We start from the raw sequence: 13,308 nt of genomic DNA on the forward strand, positions 1-13,308 counted from the left end.
TTCATACAAATCGTAAGAGGAATCTTATGCATTTTCAAGATACAACCTGTTTCATAGGCCTTAGTATCATTGTTACTTAACAAAATGATATACCATCCTATGTTCACCAAAGGAGTATGTATGTCAGTCACGACATAAATAAGCATGATTCCTAACAGATTTAGGAATACAAGTATTACATACTTCATACATGATCTCCACCACGATCTTGTAAAGTAATCAAATCCTGTAACTACGTTAAATGACTCAGACATAGATTTGAATCTTATAGGTTGGATCGCACAAAACATAGATTTTTAGATCTTTTCGTGTTTGCCTGCTCTGATACCAATTGAAAAGGCGAGGGTACCCAAATATACCTCAAGCAAAAAATTTTCCTACCTATAAGTCCTTTCTCCGAAAGTGATTGTCTATGGACTGAGTCGAGACAATACAACTAATCGGTTCACATTTCGTGTGATCGTCTATGGATACAATATCGAGACAATACAAAAACGAAGTATGTTTACTTGATATAAAGGTTCAGACATAACCAAACACAATAGGATTGCTTATCAAGTAAATAGGAATTAACGTTTGTGTAATTTACTTTAATTATAATAAAACAATTATAATGCGGAAAATAAAAGTAAATGACACAGCAAAATTTTTTTAACGAGGAAACCGCAAATGCAGAAAAACTGTGGGACCTAGTTCAGAATTGAATACTCTCAGGATTAAGCCGCTACACAAAATTACACTTAATTTCGTATAGTTGAGACCAAGTAACTAACCCTATAGTTCACCTAGTTCCGTCTGTATTACCATGCCTCCGACTTATGAATAAGTTGCGTACTTGGAACAATCCCTTTGGTTCGTATTCCAAACAGTAAAGGAACAAGAAATCTGTTTGGTATCAACTCTATTCAACCAAGTGATATGAGTCGCACAAAGGCTCTTCTGTTTATCTTAAAATAAACTCTTTCGTCGGGTCTGGATCTATCTTATGTTCAATCACCCAAAGGTAATCGATTAAGATTTAATCCAACGACACCTTCAATCCGAAGAACCGTGTTGATGCCGATCTACTCAATTAATCAATCCAATCTACCACAAGGATAAGTCGATTATTAATTGGATCCTCTTTTACCCAAACAAGTATTGTGCACACCAAAGATTATAAAACCCAAGTCATATCTTAAATATCTTCTTTGTCTTCAAATCTTCTTAAATCTTCAATAAAAATCTGCACACAATCACTTATATCTCTTGCGATCAATCACGCACAAAACAGAGTCTGTTAACAATGGATTATCACAAGATCGTCTTTAGAACTAACAACAGTATAAAGATCCCTGTCGAAACTCTGAACTAGTTTGAGTGAATCTTATATCAGAAGAGAAGATTCTCAAGAATAAACAAATTAGGTGCAATCAGATTTCAACCACCGTTAGTAAATCAAATCAATCGAAAACAAAGATAAACCGCAATTATCTAGTTTCCCACCAACGGGTCGCGCTAGAGCTTCTCAATACCAAATAAGACTTTAAAAAGAGCGTCCGTAAGAGATTTCACCTAATTAGATTACTCTCCTCTCCAATAGGCGGCTACACCAGTAACAAAGAAAAAAGAGGAAGGCTGTTGTTACGAAGGATTAGTTGGCTAGAAAGGCAAACTTCGTGTATTTATATACAAGGAAGTTTGGACACCAAGGAAATTCCAAAAACGAAAATATTCTCAAGATATTCATTAAAGCACAAATTCGGTTTCCATAATTCCTGGAAATGCACTGTCCAAAAATAACAATTGAAATCTCTCGGAAAATCTAATTAGTAAATGCACATTACTAATTCTGTAATTTCCCTACAAAGTGAAATTAATAACCTTAATTAAAAAGATTCTTAACTTACTTATATTTCGATCCTGGGATTCTCTTCCTTTAGTCGTTAAGGAATATCTTTGAACAATTATAGAAATAACATTCACAGCACGTGTTCAAAGTTTATCGATATCTTTACTTTGTAAGTTCTCTTTCACACTTACAATCTTGAAACCGATTTGCCACACTTCCAAACAAGTTTAGAATTGGTTCATATGACTTTCAAGAACTATGTGATTGATCAAACCAACATTCAATCACAACCATGGGTTTACGGTTCTACCAAAACAAGTTGCGGTTCTACCTCCATGTGAGTACTACGCATAGTCACACTAGATTCCCAAAGATTCGGTTGACTAGGTACTAGGATCCGTTCCCCACATATATATGGTATCTAACTTATATGTGTTGGGCATGTCCATAGGATCGGTTCACCTTTCTTCTATAAACCTTGTTGCACCCCATACAAGGATCGGTTCCCCTTGATGTACTGCACCCCTTACAAGGATCGGTTCTCTTTCCCTTACAAGGATCGGTTCCCTTTTCCTTACTAGGATCGGTTCCCTTTCCCCAAGGGAGACATAATACGATTATACCACAGGTGATTACTTAAGATTGGTTTTACTAATAAAAGTTATACCAATACAAAAGTCAGGACTTTTTGAATAGTTCTACCAAGAACACAACAAGTTGTGAGCGATTATACACTATCACACATATTGGTTGTTCATAAGATATGCAATGAATAACAAAACCAATAACTCCTGGAAATTTCCTTTTCGGTCCACAAACAAGTTTATGAACTTACTTCCTTAGAACACATGTAAACATTATTCCCTAGGATGAAATCCTCACCTCATACCCATACATAATCACAATAGCATTCAAATGATTATGGCGATGTCTTATCTACAAAGTTTAATGGTTAAGCAATAAACCTCGTATTGTATTCCTTAATACTATGTCTATCTAGAGTTCATATATGCTTCACAATTATGTTTTTAATATGCACGACTTGAAAGATACGTTAGGGAATGAAACAGTTCAAGTCAAATATTACTAACCTCAAGTGCAAGGATGATTGTTGTCGTTATAGCTCCTTGATTCTTCACATCTTCAAGACTTCGCAATACTTGTAATGTCTCATATCCTAATGCTTTCAAGCTAACCTATACGAAGTTTAACTCTAGTACATAATCAAGCGACTCTTAACATGAGTTTTGATTCACTAAAATATGACAACCAAACTTGACATACCAACGCTTGGTGGGTTCAACCGAGCAATGATCCAACATCTTTCTCATAGCTATTGGAGATATCCATCGCCCATTCAGGCAATAACAGTGTAGCAAGAAGAAGGTGAAATTATGGAAAAGGCATCAACTTCCTTATTCTACAAGCCTTTCTTGTATTTTATTTCATAATCAAATCCAAGTAGTTTCATCAAACATCTTGAAAAAGTGTGGGTCTAACAACCTCACCCTATATTTCTTTTAGGCAATCTGTATGAACAAACTCCAATATAATTCCAAGAAAATCAACTAGACAATCAGAATCAATCAATGGAAATGTATCCAAGAGTTGTATCTCTGTTTCACTATGTAATCAGCAAATCAAACATATAGAAATCCGCGAGCCTGATTAGTACCAAAGACCAATGTTCAAGTGTCAATTAATTTATATCAACAACCGAATATTGGATTATCTAATTGATTGAAATATGCACAACCTGTGATATTTCAATTATATAGAAAATATAATGCGGAAAATAAATAACACAGACACCAGAAATTTTGTTAACGAGGAAACCGCAAATGCAGAAAAACCCTAGGACCTAGTCCAGATTTGAACACCACACTGTATTAAGCCGCTATAAACACTAGCCTACTCCAAGTTAACTTCGGATTGGAATGTAGTTGAGCCCTAACCAATCTCACACTGATCAAAGTACAATCAAGTTCCTTACGCCTCTGAATCCCAGCAGGACTCTACGCACTTGACTCCCTTAGCTGATCTCACCCACAACTAAGAGTTGCTACGACCCAAAGTCGAAGACTTGATAAACCAATCTGTCTCAGACAGAAAAGTCTATTAAATAGATAAATTTGTCTCCCACATAAATACCTATCAGTTTTATTCGTCTTTTGATAAATCAAGGTGAACAAGAACCAACTGATACACCGGACTTATATTCCCGAAGAGCAGCCTAGTAATATCAATCACCTCACAATAATCTTAATCATATTGTAGCGAAACAAGATATTTTGGAATCACAAACGATGAGACGAAGATGTTTGTGATTACTTTTTATTTTTCCTATCGGAGATTAAATCTCGAGCAAATCTTAGAGAAGATAGTACTCAATACGATAGAATACAGCAAGATCAGAACACGCAACTACAGAGAAAATAGTTGGGTCTGGCTTCACAATCCCAATGAAGTCTTTAAGTCGTTAACCTATAATGGTTTTAGAAAAACCTAGGTTAAAGGAGAATCGACTCTAGTCGCAACTAGTATCACATAGGAGGTGTGGGGATTAATTTTCCATATTGCCAGAGTTCTCCTTGTATAGTCTTCAAATCAGGGTTTGCAATCAATGTTACCTTGGTAACAAAGCATTCAATATTCACCGTCAGATGAAAAGCTAATTAGACTCAAGATAATATCTTTCAACCATTAGATCGAACTTAGCTTGTTACACACAAACGAAAAGTGACTTCACTTAGATAGGAATACGGGTATGCATACTAATTTCCTAGACTTTCAACAAACCAACCAGTACGCATACGGATATGCATACTATGTTTTCCGGACTTGGAATAACTTTCAACAGTTAGCATACAAGTACGCATACTGTGTTATATCCAATCATGGTTAATTTTTCTAAACTTCTATTTCAATCGTTGAAACATTCTTATAATACGACAATAGCTGACTCACACAAACTATTATCTTCAAAGCAATTTCAAGTGATCAATAGGTCAATACGAAACATTCCGAGTCTACATCAAATGACTGTCTTACATAAATCATGTAAGATTTGAAAAAGCGGGGGTCTAACAACCACACCAAATATTTCGCTTAGCAATTTGTATGGACAAACTACAATATACTTTTAAGAGAATCAACTAGACAGTCAGACTCAATATTAATAAAAAGTATATCAAAGAATTATATCTCAATTTCTCGATTCAATACTTACTAAAGCAAATAGAAATTTGCGAGTCTAATTGAATATAAGAGAAATCACTTGAACGATACCAGCGACCAATGTTCAAGGATCAATCAATTTCAATCAACAACCAAAGGTTGGATTTCCCAACTGATCGATTCAATGCACAACCTGTGATATTTCAATTATATAACAAAATATAATGCGGAAAAGAAATAACACAGACACCATAAGTTTTATTAACAAGGAAACCGAAAATGCAGAAAAACTCCGGGACCTAGTCCAGATCGAACACATACTGTATTAATTAAGCCGCTACAGACACTAGCCTACTACAAACTAACTCGGTGTGGATTATAGTTGAACCCCAATCAATATCACACTCATCCAAGGTACAATTGTGCTCTCTACGTCTTTGATCCCAGCAAGATACTACGCATTTGATTCCCTTAGCTGATATCACCCACAACTAAGAGTTGCTACGACCCAAAGCCGAAGACTTTAATAAACAAATCTGTATCTCACAGAAAAGTCTACAGGAATAGATAAATCTGTCTCCAACAGAAATACCTACGAGTTTTGTTCCGTCTTTTGATAATCAAGGTTAATAGGAACCAATTGATATACCAGACTTATATTCCCGAAGAACAGCCTAGAAATGTCAATCACCTTACAATAATCTTAATCTTATGGTAGAGAAACAAGATATTGTGGAATCACAAACGATGAGACGAAGATGTTTGTGATTCATTTTTATCTTGCCTTATCGGAGATATAATCTCAAGTCAATTCTTTCAATTGAACTTGTGCGATAGAAAATGGCAAGATCATATCGCTCAACTACAAGAGAAATATTTTCGTCTGGCTTCACAATCCCAATGAAGTCTTTAAGTCGTTAACCTACAGGGTATCGAGAAGAAACCTAAGGTTAAAGGAGAATCGAATCTAGCTAAACCAACTAGTATCACACAAGAGGTGTGGGGATTAGTTTTTCCAGTTGCTAGAGTTCTCTTTTATATAGTTTTCAAAACAGGGTTTGCAATCAATGTTAGCTTAGTAACAAAGCATTCAATATTCACCGTTAGATGAAAACCTGATTAGATACAAGCTAATATGTTTCAACCGTTAGATCGAAACTTAGCTTGTCATACACAAATGAAATGTATTTCATTTAGGTTTGTATAATCGTACCTAAACGTGTACACTTGGTTGGTTCACAAATAGTTAACCAACGGTTAGCCATAAGAGTACTTCCATATTAACCGTATTCATCTTCTTCATATCTAGTTCAAATGACTTCAAAAGAACTAGTTGAAGAGTTGTTCAACTGCTTAGGTCTTTATACATAGACACAATTGAAACAAAATCGGTTTGATTCATTTGAATCAATTCATGAACAATATAGCCACGGTTTGCAAAGATTGCATTCCTTATAATTTATTGTTTAAGTTCATGAACTACTGATTTGAGAAAATAACTTGCTTGGGTACGCGTAGGGTATGTACCTTAGCAACCAGATTGAGTTGGTTTTAGTTTCCAACTTGCATATTGGTCCACCCAGGACTTTGATGTGTTCCCGTAAATATAGTCTCTCATAAGTATGAAGTAACTTCTCTTCCCAGCAATAGGGTGGCATGACATCTTGATTCATTCTTGTAAAATCAGTAGGGAATGACCTGCTGGAAGCAACATGACTCATTAGTCATTCCATAGCTTCAGAGTAAGCTAAGCATTTTACAAAACTAAAAAGTTGATACAATGTCTAGAAATGAAAGTCAAGAAGAAGAAAAAACTCACTTTCTTGCAGACTGAAGAGAATAATAAATACATGTCTAAGATTACCTGTAAATATGAAAATGAAGGTTAGGGATGAGTCAGTTCAGACTATTGTATGTGGTACAGAAAATGAAACTAGTATACATTCATGCCAGGATGCTCATATATTTTCAAAGTAAAACTAGGAAAAGCTCCTCTTTTCTACCAAGCACTAGATGTAAACTATGTTTTCGTTGTATAAGCCTACAAAACTACTGCAAGATCTGATCGATCCTGAACCACGACACTTGGAAAGAATATGAGATTACCCACCTCTATATCGTCGGTTTGCGGAGCATCCTGGACATAGCCTCAAGGAAAAATGTGTACACACGATAATTAATTATATCGCTCACTTAAATAACACAAAAAAAATTAGAATACATTACGAAGAGGATGACGAAAACAAAACCAACCACTTGAAGTTCTGAAACATTGTATAGCTTAAATATGTTTGAAAAAGTTAGTTAATGTCAGGGGATTTTACATAAAAAACTCTCTGGTTTCTCTCTATAGTGCAGAAGCTCATTGATTTTCGGATCATCTATAAATTTGACAAACTCATTCACTGTGTCACTGGTTCAACCAAAACCCTGAAATAAGAGAAATGGAAGCATCAACAGTAACTTAAATAGTTATGAAATGTTTAAAACTTATTTTCAAAAATGTAACAGTTCATGCCTGCATTCTTTACCTTTCTTAGGAAAATCATTATTATTCTACCAAGTTCCTATGAGCACAACATGAGAAGTTCGAAGCAACATGAATATCATAAAGAGTTATGAAATGATGTTCTTTCCAAAATGAAACAGTTTATTCTGTATTCATCACCTTGCTTAGTAAAATCATCCCACCAATTCCTATGAGCATCTGCAAATTCAAACCATTTAAGGGAATAAACAGATTCCAACATGATTTTCGTTCGATCTCGTTAGGAAGATATAATCCTCTTGATAATAAGATCTCTAAACATACAACTGGCTAAGCAATTTTTGAATGTAAAAACAGTATTGCCAGAAACCCTGAACATTTCAATAGTTCCACAAAGTCACTTCGGAGATGAGGATCTAAACATGATGTGACACTTTAATTTCATCAACATCATATCTTGCAACCTTATGAAAACTGTGTAACAAATATCTGGAAGGCAACTGATGAGTGCTAAAAAGTGCATATTTCTATATATTTTTCTTGGCATTTAACTCATCCTTTGTGCATTAATTCTACATTTTATCCCATATTCTGTATTTTCATTGTTTTCAAGAATAAATATTTTTATTAATTAATTTTGCATTTTTAGGTAATAAATAAAGTTAGATGAATTGCGGAGCGGAAAAGAGAAGAAAAGTAGTGAAAAGACGGGAGGAATTACGCAAGGAAGCCGCGAAGAATGTTGTGCACAAGACCAAAAGGTTAGAACTGGGCTTGAAGAGGAAGAATTGTTCTTAAAGAAGATATGGGCTTGGCATATCCAAGGCCCAAAACCCTCACCCAGATCCATTTCCTATATCCATACCCGTTTCCCTTTCTAGCCGTCAGATTGGACACATCTAAATCTAATGGTCGCAACATCGCCAGTACATCAAAGTCTGAAGCTCCTGTCTAACACTACAGCACCTAACTCCATCTTGCGCCGTTAATTTCGTTGTATTATACAATCCAACGGTCCCTACAAGCTCTTCACGTGTAGCCGTTAGATCGATCTATCAATTCCACATCCAACGGCTGAGCTTCGCAAATCATCAAACTTGTTGTACCCGATCAACACCCAAACACCAAATTCCCTATACCCGAACCAAACACACCTTACCCAAATTTCCCATCGACTTCTTCTTCTCTTTCCCCTCACCTCCGTCTGCAACTCCATCACCACCACGCCCTGCCACTGCCACAACCACCTTCTCCACCTGCCATAGCCACCATCACCAGTATACAACAACCCATCTCCTTTCCCATCATTTCCCTACCACTCTACCCACCTAATTCATCGATTTCCCCTCTTTTCTCTCTGAAACCCTAGATGAGAAAATCAATGAATTAGGTCGAGTTAGAAACGCAATTGGAAGGCATGGAGAGGAGCAAGAGAGTCATAAGAAGAATGGGTCGACGTACAGAAGCCATTATCAAAGATTAGGTAAACTGAATTTCAATTTTCAGAAACCCTAATTTACTGTTTTGGGGGTTTTTCTTGTAAAGTGTAATTGAGTATAAATAGATGCTTTGGGATGTTGTAATAGGTATGCCTGGACTAGCCAGTGTGTCACCCAAGAGCACTGGAATAGCCAGTGTCTCAAGGGTTGTAGTTCAATGCTCTGTTTATGTTCAATATTTGAATTCATGTTTCAATTATCTTGTATGATGTATGTTTGTGTTAGCATGTTAGTCATGAGCTAAGTCTCACTAGCTGAGGCTCAGATGAAGCTTTAGTGGACTGTTAGGTAGTGGAATGTTAGGTTAGAAGCCTTAGTTCACTGAATTGATTGAGCAATGGGAGAAATCAGTGCTCACTAGTGCTTGTGATTGATTGTACTGTCAAAAGACAGTCAATACTAGGAGCACATCAGTTGAGCAAGCTGATTATCTTGCTATTCCCTTTTTGTATGCTTAGGATCTTAAGTTGGCCTTAACTGTCACTTAGTTCCATTAGGGATTCAACCTAGAACTACACTATCTGGCTAGGTCACAAGGTGGATTCAAAGCCGTAGCTTAGCCCACAATTTGTTTTTACAGTCACTTGCAACTCTAATTCTGTTATTCTTATTGCTCAGTTGAGTTTTCCTTGCTGTTTTATTTAGCTTTTGCACTTCACATCTTGCTGTGCACTGAAATCAGTGCACTGCCTTCCCTGCCCTTGGCTCATAGCCTTGGTTAGATGTTTTACCATCTCTGTTTCACTGTCACTGCAGCCTTGTGACCTTGCATTTAGTTTTGCATCAATTATCAGCATAGTGTAACTTCATTGCACACTCCCAAGTCCCTGTGGAATGACCCTGTTCTTGCACACAAGCTACAACTGACCCTGTGCACTTGCAGGTATCACTGTAGGCATCCATTTATTGTCTTATTTTCACATCTTTAAATGCCTACCAGCAACACCACTCTCTCTACGGCCGCCACATGTTTCTATGCTAGTGATGATTCTTTAAGTGCAACTTTCAATTTATTGAAACAAAATCTTGAACAAATATTAGGATACAAGAGGATGTCTGAATGAACTATTTGTACCAACATGCATAAGAACAAAAATAAAAATCACAAATGAGCTATCAAATCAACAATTAATAACTAAGTTGCAGACGTATAGAAATGTGCTTCATTCTATAAAAACTAATTTTGCTTTTTCTTTTTCAAGAAAAAGGAAACTTTGGTAAACCTAAGGGTAAATACAATGGCAGTCCTAATTTTGCATTTAGACAACAACATCTATCAGTAAGTGTGAATAGTTAAGTATTATCTAGTCGCAGTTATATTGTTATGCGAATATACAACAATTAACTCTATGGACATTAATCCTATATGTACCCATTACTTAAAGGTTTAAGAATACGTTAACTAGAAACATTCTGTATATAATAACCTTGGTAGATCTTAATCCGGTTATACAGTATAATTGCGTCCATATATGTTCTATCAACAGAAAACCAAAAATAAATTAACACAACAAACAAGATCATCATAAGAACAACCTATGAATAAATACAGTAGATGGTGCAATAACACAAATAAAAACCCATACCAGTAATCCTTTTAGAAAATTCATTCTACCAATCTTTAGGATGTTCATCTTTTTCTGACGAAGTTAAAAATAACCTCCTTTACCTCTTCTGCTTCATATAATCATGAATTCCAGCAATATGAAATACCATGTCTATTAATTAGAACAATAAAACTAATACAGCTTAGATTCCAAAATTGAATCATAAAATCATAATAAATTGCTTGAAAAAAATATGGAAAGAATCTAGATTTTTCAAGAAAATCAAACATAAGTGGAAATATCCTTTACCATATAATATTTCAGTACCTAGGGTTTGTAATAAGATATTCTCATTATCCATGTGTTGTATAGTTACAACAATTTGTCGATCAGTAAGGGGGGATTGACGGATAGTTTGGTGATGAATCACCTCCTGAATCGAAACTCAGGCCAAATCTAAGCTTAGAAAGCACAGCCAAAGAAGTAATACTTCATTCAATTTTCAGATAGTGATAAGAGTTTTCTTTCAGGGTATTTTAATACCAGTCAATACCCTAGCTAAGACTCAATGGATGCAACACACGTGTCGCCATCCTATACCTCCCAACAACAATGATTAAGGCACAAACTGAATTATTAGTAGCAGATCCTACAGTAACTAACATAACTATTGAGCTGTAATATTCTGTCACACTGTGACATTGCCTTCCCCTGAAAAAGATCCTTGTCCTCAAGGATAAACTTAGGGTAATGAGGTCTGACATTTGAGACGTCCTCCCAAGTAGCATTTTCTAAAGATGAGTTGGTCCATTGGATTAAGACTTGGCGGACTAATTGCTTTCCCCTTAAGATAGTGTGGCTGCGCAAAGCTTCCTGAGGAACCATTATGATTTCACCTTCATGGTCCACAATGGGCCAGGTAGTAGAGGGAGTGTGCTTGAGGCCAATATGTTGTTTGAGATGTGACACATGGAATACAGGGTAAATGCGCGCATGAGAAGGAAACTCCAATCTGTAAGCTACTGGTCCAATTTTCTGCAACACCTGGAAAGGGCCACAAAATTTGGAGGAGAGTTTAAAGTTCTTGCGCAATGACAGAGATGCTTGTCTGTAGGGCTGAAGCTTCAAATAAACCATATCTCCTACTGCAAATGATCTATCTTTTCTGGATTGGTAAGCATACAGTTTCGTTCTCTCTTGAGTTTTGTGAAGGGATTCCTTGAGTACATCAAGAAGAGCTGCTCTTTCCTTAAGGTAAACTTCAACTGCCTCCACTGAAGTAGTGATTTGAGAAGGAAATGACAAATGTGGAGGTACATACTCATAAAGTGCTTGAAAGGGAGAAAGCTTCAAGCTGGTATGATATCTGGTGTTGTACCACCATTCAGCTAAAGCTAACCACTCACTTTATCTGCTAGGCTTGTAACCTGTGAGACACCTCAAATAATTTTCCAAGCAAGCATTCACCCTTTCAGTCTGACCATCTGTTTGGGGGTGATAAGCTGTGCTCAAGTTAAGACTGGTTCCTAGATTTTTGAATAGGTCCTGCCAAAAATGGCTAATGAAAACCTTGTCTCTGTCAGACACAATGGAAGAAGAGAGACCATGCAATTTGAACACTTGAGATAGGAAGGCTTTTGATACAGTGACAGCTGTGTAAGGGTGTTGAAGGGATATAAAATGAGCATACTTGGTTAACCTATCAACAATCACCATGATGACACTCTTCTTGTTGCTAACATGGAGACCCTCTATGAAATCCATAGTGATATGCTGCCATGCATGCTCAGGGATATGAAGAGGTTGAAGCAATCTAGCAGCATTAGTATGATCACTTTTGTTTCTTTGATAAATATCACATTGAGAAACAAAAATTACAATATCTCTATGCATGCCTCTCCAGTAAAAATGGCTTCTAGCTCTAACAGAAGTTGCTTGAATACCTGAGTAACCACCAATGGCGGATGCATGAAGTGATATAAGCAGGTTGGTGTTTATATTGCGTCCCATTCCAATGTAGATCTTGTCTTTGTATCTCAGAACACCATCCTTGTAAATAAAATGAGGAACACTAGCAGGGTTGAGTAGAAGTTGTGAATGAGTTGTTGGGCCTTATCATCATTAACATAGCTGTTTGTGACTTCCTAAACCCATGTAGGTGTAGAGAGAACCATGGAATTGCAAGAGGCAGAATCAATGGGTCTTCTAGACAGAGCATCTGCTACTATATTGTCAGATCCTTTTTTATACTGAACGGAGTAATCAAAGCCTAAGAGCTTGATCAGCCACCTTTGTTGTAATGGTGTAGTCACCTTTTGCTCCAGAAAATATTTGAGACTCTGATGGTCTGTTCTAATAATGAATTTAGTGTCTTGTAAGTATTGTCTCCATTTTTTCACTGCCAGGACAATGGAAAGAAATTCCTTCTCATAAGTAGAAAGTGCTTGAGCCCTTGGACCCAAAGGTTTGCTGAAGAATACAATTAGTCTGCCTTCTTGAATGAGAACTACACCTAGACATGTGTCACTTGCATCACTCTCCACAATGAAAGGTTTAGTGAAATCTGGTAAGGCCAAAATAGGGATAGTAGTCATGGCCCTTTTGAGATGTTCAAATGCAGTTGTGGCAGCTGGACTCCAGATGAAAGAATTATTATTGAGAAGGCTTGTAAGTGGCTTACTAATTGCGCCATATACTTGAACAAATTTTCTATAGTAACCAGTGAGTCCCAAAAATACTCTCAACTCCTTTATGGTTTTGGGTATT

The sequence above is a fragment of the Papaver somniferum genome, chromosome 4 (genome assembly GCF_003573695.1).
Source record: "Papaver somniferum cultivar HN1 chromosome 4, ASM357369v1, whole genome shotgun sequence".
Lineage (NCBI taxonomy): Eukaryota > Viridiplantae > Streptophyta > Magnoliopsida > Ranunculales > Papaveraceae > Papaver > Papaver somniferum.